Source organism: Octopus sinensis, linkage group LG13, assembly GCF_006345805.1.
Source record: "Octopus sinensis linkage group LG13, ASM634580v1, whole genome shotgun sequence".
Classification (NCBI taxonomy): Eukaryota; Metazoa; Mollusca; class Cephalopoda; order Octopoda; family Octopodidae; genus Octopus; species Octopus sinensis.
The window spans coordinates 28138115-28153235 of record NC_043009.1 but is presented as its reverse complement, the minus strand read 5'-3'; the positions used below and the strand labels follow the sequence as shown (position 1 = coordinate 28153235).

Genomic DNA, 15121 nt, shown 5'->3' with positions numbered 1-15121 from the left:
GCTGTAATTATAGACATTAGGCATTTGTATTCCACTTTGGGGCCTTTCGGGGCCAAATTACAAGGGTGCAATTTCTTTTATTATTTTTCTATCACTATTTTAACTTTTGCACTATAAATTCTTCCACACACACACACACACATATTAGGTGCTCACAAGCATAATCTTTTATAGAGAGTGTATTTGTAGAAACTTTAGGATGCTCACAATATAGTAGTGACCCCAAAAGGTGAAGAAAACTGCAAAAGACAGAATTAAACAGGCTGGAACAGAACTACAAAAGAAACCGTTCTTTTATGGAGAAATGCTTCACAATATATTGTATACATGATATATATACATATATATGTATATATACAATATACATATATATGTATATATACATATATGCCTATATATGTACATACATATACATATATATGTGCATATATATATATATATATATATACACACACATATGCATATAAATATATATATGTATATATATGTGCATGTATATTATACATATATATATATATATATACACATACACACACACATAGGTGCATAGATTGACAAATATGTGTGTATATATCCTTATATGTCTATATACAAAAATAGATAGATTAAACAGAAAAAGGACAGAAAGAAACATTGCTTTTATCTACTCGGTCCTTTGTTCGATAGCAATTTTAGTCCCCAACACCAGTTGTCCCATCTAAATCTACTCCTTAAGTAATATATTTTTCTCTTTACTATTTTTTAAAATTAAACAATAAATTTCAATCTAGTTTTTACAGGCTTAAATATTTTTTAAAAAAGGAATAAAAGCAATTTTTATAATCATCAGGTTTTTGTAAGCCTTAAAAACAGTTACCGTGATTCAAAGACTTCTATATGGCGCTTCTGATATTTACTGTTAAAATTGAAACCATAAACTTGTTATTGATCCGAAACATAAAGACACGATTTTCCTGCAGAAAATTCAATAAAATTTATGGTAAGTTTGAAAACAAAAAAAAAAAGTTTTTACGTGAAAATTGTTTTAAAAAATGCTTCGAAAGTTTTATAAATGTATTTAGAAAGTGTGTGTACATGCACTCACATACATGCACATTCTTATAAACACATACACAGATATACATATATCTATATGTATATGAATAATGTGTGTGTGTCTGTATGTGTGTGTATATAATATATATATATATATGTATGTATGTATGTATGTATGTATGTATATCTTTTATCTTTTATCTTTTCTATTCTAGGCACAAGGCCCAAAATTTTGGGGAAGGGGGCCAGTCAATTGGATCGACCCCAGTACACAACTGGTACTTAATTTATCAACCCTGAAGCGATTAAATGCAAAGCTGACCTCGGCAGAATTTGAACTCAGAACGTAAAGAGATACGAAGTAGCACTAAGCATTTCGCCTGGCCTGCTAATGTTTCTTCCAGCTTATCGCCTTCGTCTTTCTCTTTTACCTGTTTCAGTCATTAGACTGCAGCCATGATGGGGTCTGCCTTGAATCAATCCTAGTACTTCTTTTTTAAGCCTGGTACTTATTCTATCAGTCTCTTTTGGCAAACCACTAGGTTACAGGGATGTAAACACACCAACACCGGTTGTCAAGGAGAGATGGTGGGGGGACAAACACAGACACACACATAGATATATATTCAAATATATATATATGTGATGAGCTTCTTTTGGTTTCTGTCAACCAAATCCACTCACAAGGCTTTGGTTGGCCTGAAGCTATAGTAGAAGACACTTGCCCAAGCTGCCACACAGTGGGACTGAACCCGGAACCTCGTAGTTGGGAAGCAAGCTTCCCACCACGTAGCCACTTCTGCACCTATGAAGTGTGAGATCAATACAGCCCCTAGGTTTCCCAAGCAGTCCCCCATCTAAGTTCTCACTTGGCTCAACATTGCTTAACTTCGTTGATCGGATGAGAGCCATGGCATTCAACATGAAATGGTATTAAACCATAGACATATAAGACTGAAGTGTAGGATACATGCTCAGTATCAAGTATTGAAATGGCTGCATGTATATTATTAGAAGAATTCTTACAAAGAAGAGGAATAGATTTAAGAACTATAGATTTACTACATAAAAATATACTTTATTCATTAGTTGTTGATGACACATAATCAAAATGGAGAATCAAGTTGAATGAAGTAATCTATGCAAGAAAGTTCAGGAATAGAAAGTGTAGAAATAACAGCTAAGTGGAGGTTTTCAGTCAAGTGGCATAGAGAGATAGACAGGTATAGCAACGATGTGACTGACTCAGAGTCTAGTTGACTAAGAAGCAAAGAGCAGAACAGCCAAGCAGAGCAGAGCTGGTGGCCTAGGGCTAAACAATACCACGTACAACTATAGCCACTAAATACTTTATCACACATCAGATAATGTATTCCTAGATATGCTATGTCAGAATAAATTATGAGATGGTCACAGTTGGAAAATTTTTAATCATAGATTTACTAAACTAGAGCTCGTGGCTTGGGAATAATAACACCAGCGACACCTACAAGTATTCTTTTATTCTTTTATTTGTTTCAGTTATTTGGTTGCTGCCATACTGGAGCACCACATTTAGTCGAACAAATCAACCTCAGGACTTTGGTCTCTTCTGCCAAACCACTAAGTTACGGGGACGTAAACGCACCAACATTGGTTGTCAAGCAATGGTGGGGGCAAAAAACACAGACACACAAATACACACACACACACACACACACACACACACACACACACACACACATATATATATGATAGGCTTCTTTCAGTTTCTGTCTACCAAATCCAATCACAAGGCTTTCGTCGGCCCAAGGCTCTAGCAGAAGACACCTGCCCAAGGTGCCACACAGTGGGACTGAACCCAGAACCATACGATTGGTAAACAAGCTACTTACCACAACACTGGATTATGTAGTCAAAGATAACAAATAAAAGGTAGGATGATCCCAGTGTATTTATTATTTTATTCTGTTATTCTTTTATTCTTTTATTCTTTTATATGTTTCAAACTTGAGGCTGCAGCTTTTTCCTTCCCTTTTGAAAGAATATTTATTTCTTTATTTCCACAAGGGGCTAAACATAGAGGGGACAAACAAGGACAGACAAAGAGATTAAGTCGATTACATCAACCCCAGTGCATAACTGGTACTTATTTAATCAACCCTGAAATGATGAAAGGCAAAGTAAACTTCGGCGGAAAGAATATTGTATATGCTGGGGTATAAGATGCTTCTTTCATTGTTAAATGTGACCATAGAATTGCTAAATCATAGCTGATTTGAGGTTAAATAACCACAGTAGCCGCTTATAATATCCATTAGACATTGTATTCCTAGATACACAAAACGTATTTGATCCTCGATCTGCTGGATTATATTTGTTCTGAAGTCAATCAACCACGACAAACACACCTACTTTTATTTGCACATAAAGCTGGAACCAGGTAGCAAAATGCCTTACCTACCCTGGCAAATCAGATACTGTATTTGCTGGTGTATAAAACACGTTCTTGTTTAAGATAGACCCCTACATTTTTGTGGAGGAATGGGTACTTTATTGAAGAAATTAATCTAATATGCAGGTGTGGCTGTGTGGTTAAGAAGTTTGCCTTTCAACCACATGGTTCTGAGTTCAATCCCACTGCATGGTATGCAAAGCAAGTGTCTTCTACTATAGCCTTGGACTGACCGAAGCTTTGTGACAGGATTTGGTAGGCAGAATCTGAAAGAAACCTGTTGTGTGTGTGTGTGTTTATGTGTGTGTATTCACGCGCATGTATGTATGTATTTGTGTGTGTTTTTGTGTGTGTGTTTGTGTTTGTGTGTATGTATTTGTGTGTGTGTGTGCTTGTTTATGTGTGTGTGTGTGCATGTGTGTGTGTGTGTGCATGCGTGCATGTGTGTGTATGTGTGTATGTGCATGTGTGTGTGCATGTGTGTATGTGTGTGTGTGTGACTTTGTGTATGTGTTTGTCTCCCACTACCACCACCACCACCACCACATTAGCAACCAGTGTTGGTTTGTTTACATTCCTATAATCTAATATTTCAGCAATAGAGATCGATAGAATACGTACAAAGCTTAAAATAGATACTGCATCAATTTATTCAGCTAAACACTTCAAAGTGATGTCCCAGCATGGCCATAGTCTGAACCAAGTAAAAGATAAAAGATGCACTCATCCATGAAGTATCTCATTTATAAAATGGTCTCACAAGAGGAATGGCAACATTTTTGTCACCTTTAAGAACAAAAGAAGCATGTTTTATACCCCAGCGTATGCAATAATCTTTGAAAAGAGAAGGAAGAAGACTTTTTTAATAGAAAAACTTGCTGAAGAGTGCAACATGAAGAATGTGATGAAATGTGAACTTTTGATTCTTTTTGTCAATATAATCCACTGTGGAGGTGCAATGGCCCAGTGGTTAGGGCAGCAGACTCATGGTTATAGGATCGCAGTTTCGATTCCCAGACTGGGCATTGTGAGTGTCTATTGACCAAAAGCACCAAAAGCTCCACAAGGCTTTGGCAGGGGTTGGTGGTGAACCCTGCTGTACTCTTTCACCACAACTTTCTCTCACTCATTCTTCCTGTTTCTGTTGTACCTGTATTTCAAAGGGGCCAGCCTTATCACACTCTGTGTCATGCTGAATCTCCCTGAGAACTACATTAAGGGTACACATGTCTGTGGAGTACTCAGCCACTTACAAGTTAATTTCACGAGCAGGCTGTTCCATTGATTGGATCAACTGGAACCCTTGTCGTCATAACCAACGGAGTGCGGTAAATTTACCAATTTTTGTTTTGCAAGTTGGTAGTCAATTAGCTTGACAAAGGAAAGTTTAAAATAAAAATATTTGGATTAACTAAAAATATTATTTTATGCATTAAATAAATGTTTTCCTTACAGAGATTGAAACACTTGTATACTTTTTTCCATGTTTTTGTTGGTTTATTTCTGCTTTTGTTATATTTATTACCATTTTTCATTTTATAATATTTTTTGCATTAATTTAAATATTTACCTTTGCTTGTTAGAGACTGAATGGTCTGCTAACTTTTGATGCTTGTATGACGTATGAGACCAGCTGGATTACAGTTGGATACACACCATCAAATAGTTTATCCAACCGTGAAGTAGGAGTGGCATCTATTTTCCTACTAGTTTCACTGAAGCTCATACAGTCAGGAAATATAGACTTTTAACCTGTTTTTAAATAGATATTGTAATGTATATTAACATCGGTGCTAATGTCAATAATGGCTTTACAACCACACTGCTTTGTGTGTGTGTGTGTGTGTATACTCTTTGTGAATGGTATCATTCTCATCGTCGTCGTTGGAGTCGTCATCGTCAGCATCACCATAATCATCATTGTCGTCATCATCATCATCGTCGTCGTCGTCATCATCATCACTTCCATCATTAACATCACCATTATCATCGTCACTGTGGCCATCATCACCACCACCATCATCATCATTATCATCAGTGTCATCGCTATCATCATCATCATTTTCATCATCATCATCATCAGTGTCATCACTATCATCATCATCATCGACATCATCAACGTCATCATCATCTTCATCACCATCTTCATCTAAACCATAATTAGCAGTAGCAGCAGTAGCACCACCACCACTACCACTACCAACGCCACCACCACCATCATCATCATCGTAGTTGCTGTCTTCATCATCATCATCATCACCATTATCATCACTTTGCACATCCATTTTTTCCATCCTTGCATATATCAGATGAGACTTACTGTGAGACAAGATGCCTTTCCTGTCGCTAACCCTCACTTGTTACTGAGTATAAGATACTACTGCTACTTCCTCTCATCATCATGGAAACAAAACCGCCTTCTAATTGCATATTTGGCACCAAAATGGTTAGGCGTGGTCTTCTAATGAAATCAAGCAAGAATCACTGACCATGTAATGAGAATGTTTATGCTGTGGGCAAACAGCGTTAAGACATTGGGAAGGCACAATCACACACACATGCACATGAACATGTACACACACATATTGATAAAGAGAGAGAGAAAGAAAGACTGAGGCACTCATAAATACATACGCATACATGTGTAAATGCATACATACTTACATAGCTATATATATATATATATATACTTACATATAATATGATATAGACATGCATACACATATACAGACATCAAGATTACATATCTATATTTATTTTTACATGGTTTGGTATTCATGTATGTATGTCATTATTCAGTTTATTTCAAGATTTCTTGCCATTAGAGAAAGAACTGGTTTCTAACCTAGATCCAAGGTTCCTTCATTGGAATTTCAACATTAACAACAGGGTATTTTTGTTTGTATGTATGTATGTATGTATGTATGTATGTATGTATGTATGTATGTATGTATGTATGTATGTATGCATGCATGCATGTATGTATGTATGTATGTATGTATGTATGTATGTATGCATGCATGTATGCATGTATGTATGTATGTGCAGATTTGTATGTTTTATGTATGTATTCTCACACATATAATTGTATGTCTAGACATGCTCATATATATTTAAATGATAAACTTCTGGAAAGTTTTACAGATTTTTACAGTTCCAGTGATGGATTGGATCTGTAGTCTTCAAATTAGTTTTCTCCTCTCTGGTTTTGAGAAGCCTAATTACTCAAGATTGGTATTTAGACAGTGTGTTACATATCCCAGAGCCTAAATAATTACAGGTATAAACCTGAACTTGTAATCTGGATAGAGTAATTGCAGATTTCTCAATGGTTCAGCTTAGGTGTTCTCTTTTTCACTGATCATTTGCTTTATGTTAACATCTCCTGGGCAACTAATTTCCACAACCGTACACAGTTTCTCTTCTCTATCCCAAATCATTATATCAGGTCTGTTGTGCTTACATTTTATTGAGGTCTTCACTGGTATATTCCACCACTATTCCTTTTTATTATGAGCAGCTATGGCTTCTACTATATTGTGGGTTCTTATTTCTTTGTCCTCGTGATTATCCTTTTGACGAATTTCATTATAGAGTGTCCTAGCTACAACATCATGTCTCATTGGTAGGTAATACCATGATGACATTTCCGGACACCTACTTATGATGTGGGTGATATATTCAGTGTAAACTCCACAAAGTTTGCATTGGCTTTATCTGCATCTCCATCCCTTTTGTATAGCAGGTACTTGGTTGATATTTCCTGTTCCTGGATTGCAAATGCATACCCTTCAAAGTAGGAGGTAGTAATCCAGCTATTCGTCCATGATAAACTGCATTGATGATCAATCACAGGGCTTTCTACTAACATATCCATGCATAGTCTTCTACTCATATAGGCTCATCCTTTCATTTGATGATACGTTGTGGTAGAGTCGTGCAACTTCTTTGTGCATGTGCTCTAGGTTATCAGACAAAGAGTGTCACTCAAGGAACTGCCTTCCAGTCTTATGATGTTATCAGCCTCATGTATGCAAACTTGGTCAAAGGATGCACTTCGACGCTTGGTGGTTAACAGATGTTGCCGAAGGGATATGATGCGATATTCAAAGGCATTTTGGATTGATGTTAAGCCTCTTCCACCTTGTTTTCATTTTAGGTAGAGGTAGTACATATGTATGTATGTTTGTATAGATAGATATGTAGATAGACAGACAGATAAATAGATAGATAGATAGATAGACAGACAAACAGACAGACGGACGGACGGACGGACGGATGGATGGATAGATAGATAGATGAAAAGAGAGTATGAGAGAGATATGCATACATACATAAATCTGTTTGCATGTATATATGTAAACATATATATATGTGTGCATAAATTATATATAAACACACACAGACATTATATCTATATACATATACATTCATATATATGCACACATGCATGCATATATATATACATATATACATATATATATATATATATATTTACATATATATCTATATATATATATATAGATAGATAGATAGATAGATATATATATAGATGGATAGATAGATCAATATACATATACATGTGTGTGAGTAAGTGTGTATGTGTATATATATAATGCAATCTTTGATATATTAACGTCAATACAGCCTGATGGAGTGAGTGGTAATAAATTATTATAATGTGCTTCAGGATTCAAAAGTAATTCGAATATCTGACAATCTCTATCGATGATTTATCTTGCATACAATGTTAAATTTTCATTAAGACAACTAAGTGGAAAACTATTTTCTTTCTACTATGTTATTATATGATTAATCTGTTTTTATCATTTGATTATGAAACTATGACAGCCAAATCAATAAGGGTATTTGCTTACCCAGAAAAGTGCATGGTTTGTGTCTCAAAATACATGCTACATGCTCTGTATCCAGGATTAAGATGTTTAACCCTTTGAGCTCTGACCTTAGTGCTGCTATTTGCTTCTGTGCTTTGGTTCTAGAATCATTTGTGCTCTGTTCTGATAAGGATAAGAAACAAGGTTGTCAGAACATACATACGAAGGGGTTCTGAAAGGATCCTGGCTTTAAGGTATGGCAAAGGGTCTGGTTGGAGGCCCAAACTTCCAAGTTCTTTTACAGGGCTTAGAAACACTGAAGAACTGCTGCAATGAGTGTGTGAAGCTGAGAGGAGAATAAAACCATAATTAACTGATTCTCCTGTATTTTTTTTTTACTGAAAGCCAGGAACTTTTCAGCAGCCCCTCATATGATACAATTCCTACATTGCATAAGCAATGATTGGTCAATCAAAATGGGGTCAAAACGCACATAATCAAAGATATGCTGCACTCAGTGACCCCGCACGATTTTACCAGTGCTACACCATGTGCATGTCTAGCGCTGCCCCTGCTTTACCAGTGACACAGGCTCTAAGGGTTAACATTCAGTCACCCAGTTTTCTGTGAATAGTCACAATGGAAACAATTCAAGTTGTGTAGACAGTGGGAGCACTGAAAAATTTATAAAGGCAATATTTATTTATTATGTTGAGGTGTGTGGCTTAGTGATTAGGGTATTGGACTCATGATCCTAAGATTGTGGTTTCGATTCCTGGACCAGACGATGCATTTTGCATTTTGTTCTTGAGCAATACACTTCATTTCACTTTGCTCCAGTCCACTCAGCTGGCAAAAAGAAGTAATCTTGTGACGAATTGGTGTCCCATCCAGGTGAGGAATTTAGATGCCACTAAAACTGGGAAACTGGCCCTTATGATTCTGGCATGGTTCAAGAAGGAAACTATCTTTAGCATGCTAGATCAAATGCTTAGAGGTATTTCACCCTTCATTACATTCTGAGTTCAAATTTCACTGAGGTCAACTTTGCCTTTCATCCTTTTGGGGTCGATGAATTTGATTATCCCCTTTCCCCAAATTTTAGGCCTTATGCCTAGGGTAGAAAAGAATATTTATTTCTTATATAAGCACAAAGCCTCAGGTTTGAGGGGTGGGGATGGTTGGTTCTACTAACATCCAACTCCTGACTGGTCAGTTTCTTTATTGACATCAGAAGGATGAACAGCAATGCTGTCATCAGCTGGAATTGAACTCTGCATGTTAAGAACTAGAATAAATACCAGAAGGCGCATGTTTGATGACATTCCAATGATTTTATGGCACTGGTTTGGTACCTAAAATTTTACCAATCTCAGAAGAACAAAAGGCAAAACTGACTTTTCTAGGATTTGAATTCAAAATGGAAAGAGCTGGAATAAGTTTGAAATAGAAATAGTTGAATTAGGTGGGTAAGAAGCTTGCTTACCAACCACATGGTTCCAGATTCAGTCCCACTGCATTACACTTTGAACAAGTGTCTTCTATAATTGCCTCGGGCTGACCAAAGCCTTGTGAGTGGATTTGGTAGAAAGAAACGGGAAGAAGCCTGTCGTATATATATATATATTAATATGTGTGTGCATGTGTTTGTCACCACATCACCACTTGACAACCGGTGTTGGTGTGTTTACATCCCTGTAATTTTGTGGTTCAGCAAAAGAGACCAAAAGAATAAGTACCAGGCTTAAAAAATAAGTACAGGGGTCGATTCGTTTGACTAAAATTTCAAAGTGGTGCCTCAGCATGGCCACACTCTAATGACTGAAGCAAGTAAAGGATAAAAGATAATTACAATTCTGACTAAAAATATCATTTTATGCATTAAATAAATATGTTTTCCTTGCGGAGATCGAGACACGTATTTTTTTTTTATTTTTTAAGTCTCTTTTTAAGTATCTATTTCCATTTTTCCGTTTATAATATTTTTTGCATTAATTTAAACTTTTAGATCAGCCTCTTAGAGATTTTGTCTGATTCTCTAAAGATTCCATCAATCCAACATCAGCCTGGAATGTTACTGTATTTTATTGATCTTTGGAAAATGAAAGGCAAAATTGACATCAATTGATTTTGACCTCCAAACACGAAGAGTTGGAACAAAGCATTTTGTAAGACCCTCTAATGATTCTGTCAATCCATTGTCCAAGACATAAGTACAATGCATGTATGTATGTATGTATGTATGTATGTATGTATGCATGTATGAATGTATGTATGTGTATATATGTACATATGCATTTATGTATGTATGCATGCATGCATGTATGTATGTGCATATATGTATGCATTTATGTATCTATGTATGCATGTATGCATGTATGTATGCATGTGTATATATGTATGCATTTATGTATGTATGCAAGTATATATATACTCTTTTACTCTTTTACTTGTTTCAGTCATTTGACTGCGACCATGCTGGAGCACCGCCTTTAGTCGAGCAAATCGACCCCGGGACTTATTCTTTGTAAGCCCAGTACTTATTCTATCGGTCTCTTTTGCCGAACCGCTAAGTAACGGGGACATAAACACACCCGCATCGGTTGTCAAGCAATGCTAGGAGGACAAACACAGACACACAAACATACACACACTTATATATATATACATATATACGACAGGCTTCTTTCAGTTTCTGTCTACCAAATCCACTCACAAGGCTTTGGTCGGCCCGATGCTATAGCAGAAGACACTTGCCCAAGATGCCACACAGTGGGACTGAACCCGGAACCATGTGGTTGGTTAGCAAGCTACTTACTACACAGCCACTCCTGCGCCTGTTATGTATTTATGCATGTATGTATGCATGTATGTATGCATGTGTGCATGCATGTATGTATGTATGTATATATGTATGTATGTATGTATGTATGTATGCATGTATGTATGTGTGTATGTATATATGTAAGCATGTATGTATGCATGTGTATATATGTATGCATTTATGTATCTATGAATGCATGTATGCATGTATGTATGTATGTGTATATATGTATGCATTTATGTATGTATGCAAGTATGTCTGTATCTATGTATGCATGCATTTATTTCTATGTACATGTATGTTGTATGTATGTATGTATGTATGTATGTCTCTTCTATTTTCTAATTATTATAAATCTTCCACTGAGGAGGGAGCCAGTTTCCAACAAAGATACAAGGTTCCATCCGTGGAATGTAGTTAACACAGACAAATTCACATTTGGAACTTTAGAAAAGTCTTGCATATTTTTACTGTTCCACTCACACATTGCACTTGTAATGTACAAATTAGCTAGTCAGTTTCTCTTTTTGAAAATCACAGTTTATCCAGATTCTCCTTTAAGCATTTACTAACAAAACCTAGTGCTGTACATATGCATGTCTATATGTATGTTTGTATGTATGTTATTGTTCAGTTTTATTTCAAGATTTCTTGTCAACAGAGAAAGAGTCAGTTTCTAACATAGATTCAAGGCTCCTTCATTGGAATTTCAACATCAACAACAGGGTATTTTTGTATGTATGTATGTACGTACGTATGTTTGTATGTATGTATGTATATATGTACGTGTCTATGTATGTATATATGTATGTATTATGTATGCATTGCTTTATATATGTGTATATGAATTTATTCTTTTATTCTTTTATTTGCTTCAGTCATTTGACAGTGGCCATGCTGGAGCACCACCTTTAGTTGAACAAATCAACCTGAGGACTTATTCTTTGTAAGCCTAGTACTTATTCTATCAGTCTCTTTTGCTGAACCGCTAAGTTACAGGGATGTCATATATATATATATATATATAAGGGGCTTCTTTTAGTTTCTGTTTACCAAATCCACTCACAAGGCTTTGGTTCGCCCGAGGCTATAATAGAAGACAATTGCCCAAGGTGGCACACATTGGGACCAAAAACCCTGTGGTTCCAAAGTGAACATCTTAGTCATGCAGCCATGCTCGTGCCTACAAGACCAAAGAAATTTTAGGCTCCTGAGGGAGTGAGATGTCAGAAACATCAGCAAACAGGACAAAATAGTTGGTCACATTTCACCCATCTTCACATTCTGAGCTCAAATTCCGCCAAGGTCGACTTTGCTTTTCATCCTATAAAATAAGAACAAGGCAAGGACTGGAGCTGATGCAATCGACTTACCCCTCCTCTCAAAAACTACTGGCCCTGTGCCAAAACTTGAAACCATTATTTGCGTATAGGCCCTTCTTTTGGTAGGGGGTTGGCCACTATTACTCAGTATGTAAATACAATTTAAGTCATTTAATTAAGTTAGCTTTTTTTATTACATCTTTTAGATTAATTAAATTTAAATTTTTAATTTCTATATTCATTTGGGCGACTCTAGTTTTGAGTGGTATCCAGCTGTAATTACAATTATTTATTAATATATGTGTATGAAAAGGTGTGAATGATTGAGTGTGTATGGAGACATTTGTATATATGTCTATGCTTGTGTACCACCATTTTCATTTCACACTGTTTTATATTTAATTTTTTAAATGTACTTGAATTTCTTTTCTTTTCTTTTTTGCCTTATTTACACTGTTACAATATTATTATGTTGCATAAAGTGGTAAGCTGGCAGAATGGTTAGCATGCTGGACAAAATGCTTGGTGCCGTTCAATTGTTCTTTACCATCTCAGTTGAAATTCTAGCGAGGTCAACTTTTCCTTTCATTTCATGTTGTTTTATATTTAATTTTTAAAATGTATATACCCTTTCATTCTTTTATTTGTTTCAGTCATTTGACTACGGCCATGTTGGAGCACTGCCGTAGTGGTTCAAACTCTGCCAAGGTCATCTTTACCTGTCATCCTTTTGGCGTCGATGAAATAAATACCAGTTGAGCCTTGGGATTGATGTAATCAACTTAATCACTCCTTGGAAGTTGCTGGCCTTGAGCCAAAATTTGAAACCATCATTATTATTATTATTATTATTATTGTTATTATTATTATTATTATTAAGATGGTGAGCTGGCAGAATTGGTAGCATGTCGGGAAAATATTGCTTAGTGGTATTTTGTCCACTAGTGGTATTTGCTTAGTGGTATTAGGCGGTGAGCTGGCAGGAACCTTAGCATGCCGGGTGAAATGCTTACTGGTATTTCGTCTGCTGCTACGTTTTGAGTTCAAATTCTGCCAAAGTCGACTTTGCCTTTCATCCTTTCGGGGTCGATTAAATAAGTACCAGTTACGCACTGGGCTCGATATAATCGACTTATCCATTTGTCTGTCCTTGTTTGTCCTCTCTGTGTTTAGCCCCTTCTGGGTAGTAAAGAATTAGATATTTTGTCCATCTTTACTTTCTGAGTTCAAATTCTGCTAAGGTCGACTTTGCCTTTCATCCTTTATAGAGTTGATAAAATAAGTACCAGTTTAGCACTGTGGTTGATCTAATCAATTCACCTCACCTCCAGTCTTGCTGGCCTTGTGCCTATATTTGAAATCATCATCATCATCATTATTATTTTTATTATTACTATTATTATAAAGGTAGCGAGCTGACAGAATCGTTAGTATTCCAGGAGAATACTTAGCAGTATTTCAACTGTTGCTTCATTCCAAGTTCAAATTCCATCAAGGTTGACTATGCTTTTCCTTCTTTTGGGGTCGATAAATTACGTACCAGTCAAGTACTGGGGTCGATGTGATCACTATCCCCCTCACCTCAGATTCCAGGTGTTGTGCCTATAGTAGAAAGGATTGTTAATATTATTATAATTAAGGTGGAAGGCTGGCAAAAACGTTAGCATGCCAAAGGCTGGAAGCTTAGGGCTCAGCTAGCATTGTATTTTATTGACCCCTGAAAGAATAAAAGTTAAATTCGACCTTGGTAGAATTTTAGCTCTGAACGAAAAAGCACCAAAAGAAATGGAATGGTGCTAAGCGTTTTGTATGACATGTCAGCAAATCCACTCACCACCTTAATACATGAGGGATCACTCTACGCACCATTCAAAGAAGAGCACAGCTATCCACGTGATCTGATATAAAAGGATGCAAATAATAATGATAATAATAATGGTAATAATAATAATAATAATAATAATAGTAATAATAACAATAATAATAATAATAATAATTTCACAGGTTATTTCAACATTCTCTTGCAATGGCAGTCAAATGTCATTACTTTGTAATAAAGATGTCATCTTAAGGATTGTGTCTTTGCTAAAAAATAATAATTTTGACGAAACCAAATAATCAGTGTGTTAAGAAGAAATTGGGGAAGGGTGGGGCTACGTTTTGGGGGTTTTTTTTTACCTTTTTCAGTTCATTTTCCTTTCTGTTTGATGTTTTTATATCGTATTTTAATTTTAATTTTTAGTTTTGTTTATACGATACTTTTTCCTAATTTTGTTTATTTTTGTTATTTACTTTTTAAGAAAATTTTCTCCTAAAACTCAACATCCTTTACCATTGTATTGCATATGTCTGTCTATCTGTCTCTCTGTCTGACCAACTAGATCTAAGGTTTTAAGATCTGGGGTAATATTTGTATGCTATACTGTTGATGCACAGACAAACACAAATAACAGTAAGCCTGACATATACACACACACTGAATATGCATATACACATATGCATGCATATACACAAATATATACACACTCTCAAAGAAATCTATACAGACTAATTTATACATTTGCTTGCATATTTTATCTTACAATGCCTCTGTGTCTGTGGATTATATAAGCAATATATACATATATATACATATATGTACATATATATATATATATATACAGTGTATTTG

General features: G+C 35.7%; 1 long non-coding RNA gene across 1 annotated transcript; it reads right to left on the bottom strand.

The window, feature by feature from the left end:
- Positions 1-1315: 1315 nt before the first annotated feature.
- LOC118765728 lies at positions 1316-14444 on the bottom strand. Its single transcript, XR_005001599.1, has 3 exons — positions 14427-14444; positions 5884-5889; positions 1316-1447 (listed from the first exon to the last, which is right to left on the bottom strand). It is a non-coding gene; the product is annotated as an uncharacterized LOC118765728 (long non-coding RNA).
- Positions 14445-15121: the final 677 nt, after the last annotated feature.